The sequence below is a fragment of the Elephantulus edwardii genome, unplaced genomic scaffold (genome assembly GCF_000299155.1).
Source record: "Elephantulus edwardii isolate Elephantulus edwardi_28Jun2011 unplaced genomic scaffold, EleEdw1.0 scaffold00038, whole genome shotgun sequence".
Taxonomy (NCBI): domain Eukaryota; kingdom Metazoa; phylum Chordata; class Mammalia; order Macroscelidea; family Macroscelididae; genus Elephantulus; species Elephantulus edwardii.
In genome coordinates, this window is record NW_006399788.1 from 1,841,924 (window position 1) to 1,844,378 (window position 2,455).

Here is a 2,455-nt window from a genome sequence, read left to right on the forward strand (position 1 = left end):
TGTTAATGATAATTGGTGACTGGAATTCAAAAGTTGGAAACAAAAGTAGCTGTAAAGTATGGACTTGGGGACCGAAATGAGGCTAGAAATAGAATAATTGAATTTTGTATTTTCAATTATTTATTCACTGTAAATACTTTTTTCCACTGTCATTTATTCAATTTTTATTTTTTATTGGTTTTCTCACAAAATTAGCATACCTTTTGTTTCAGACTATTCTTCATTCATATTGTGTTTTATACAATCATTGCCATTCATTATGTTTTATAAAATCAATCACCATTGGGCCTTGACTGGGTAATGATATGCAAATAATCTTTTATAGAAGATACAGACTGGAACTATACACATGAACTCACTTCATGGACTGCATAAGAATCAGATTGACTCTATCTATAGAAGGAACCACTGGAACAGCTCAGTATCAGCAGTCAAAACTAGGCCAGAGACAGACCATCATCTACTCATGTGCAAGTCCAAAATGAGATCAAAGAAAATTGAAACAAGCCCACAAGAACAAAAATATGATCTTGAATCTATTCCAACTGAATTTCAAAATCATCTTGGGACTAGGTTTGAAGCATTGAACACCAACTATTGAAAACCAGATGAGTTGTGGAATGACTGACATCAAGGATATAATCCATGAAGAAAGCAAAAGGCCATTACAAAGATGGATGATTATTTAAAAAAATGTTAGGAGAGACTCTGAAATTTGCACTAGAGTATCGAGAAGCCAAAACAAAAGGAAAGCACACTGAAATAAAAGAGCTGAACAGATGATTTCAAAGAGCACTGTGAGAAGACAAAGCAAAATAGTATAATGGAATGTGAAGAGAGCTAGAATTAGAGAAAAGGGAAGAATTTGCTCTACATTTCTCAAACAGAAAGAACTGAAAAATAAACTTAAACCTCAAATTGCAATATTGAAAGATGCTATGGGCAATATGTTGAATAACCCAGGAAGCATCAAAAGAAAATAGAGGAAATACACAAAATCCTTGTGTATCATCCCAGAAATAACTGACTGATACTGAAATATTTCAGGAAGTACTACATGAACAGGAGCCGATGGTGATGAAGGAGGAAGATGAAGCTGGACTGAAAGCATTTGAATAACTAAATTAAGCAAGCAAGCCCCAGGACCAATTGACTTGTTTCAATTAACAGATGCAGCCCTGGATGCACTCACCAGTTTATGCCAGGATATTTAGAAGAAAACTGTCTGGCCAATTGATTGGAAAAGATCCATACTTGTTCCTATTCACATGAAAGGTGATCCAGCAGAATGTGGAAATTATCAAGCAATATCATTAATATCATATGCAAGCAAAATACTGCTGAAGAACATTTTAAAAATGGCTAGAACAGTAGTACATAGATAGGGAATTGCCAGAAGTTCAAACAAGATTTAAAAGAGGCCATGGCACCAGGGATATCATTGCTGATGTCAGATGGATCCTCCCTGAAAGTAAAGAACATCAGAAGAATGTCTATTTATGCTTTATGGGCTATGCAAAGACATTTTTTTTATTATCAGGATCAAAACCACTTATGGCTAACATCCCAGAACACTTAATTATGCTAATGAGAAACCTAGACCTAGACCTAGACCTAGACCTAGACCTAGGCCTAGACCAAGAGGCTGTTGCATGAACAGAGCAAGGAAACACTTCATGGTTTATAATTAAGAAGGGAGTGTGTTAAGTTTATATTCTCTCTCACTATGAGTCGCAGGTGACTCGACGGCACATAACAACAACAACTCTATACCTACACAGTTTGTATGCTGAACAAATTATTCAAGAGACTGTACTCTATGAAGAGGAATGTGACATCAGGATCAGAAGGAGACTCATCAATAACCTGCATTATGCAGATGTACAACCTTGCTTGCTGAAAGTGAGGAAGACTCGAAGCATTTATTGCAGAAGATCAAAGAATACAAGCTTCAATGTGGATTGCATCTCAGTGTCAAGAAAACAAAAATTGTTACTACGGGACCTATAGACAACATCAAGATAGAGAAAGGATTGTCAACAACTTCATCTTGCTTGGATCCACAGCCAACACCCTTGGTACCAAAAGTTAGGAAGTCAGGAGACATATTACACTAAAATAGTGCAATTATTGACCTCTCCAAATTATTGAGGTGTTATTATGTGAGTTTGAGGACTAAGTTGCATCTGATTCAGGCTATAGTCTTTCCAACACTTGCTATGTACCTGAGAGCTGGACAACTTATAAGGTTTTTCTTGTTACATCTTATTATGTGTTTTTCCTCTTACTTCACTCACCATAATTCTTTCTATTATGATGGCCTAGTGGCAAGAAACTGTGCTGCAATACCAAAGGCACATGTTCAAGGCCATTAGCTGCTTCACCAGAGAAGGATGAGAAATCTCCTGTCATGCAATGAACTGCTTCTGAAAACCCACCAGAGGGTCTGCTATGG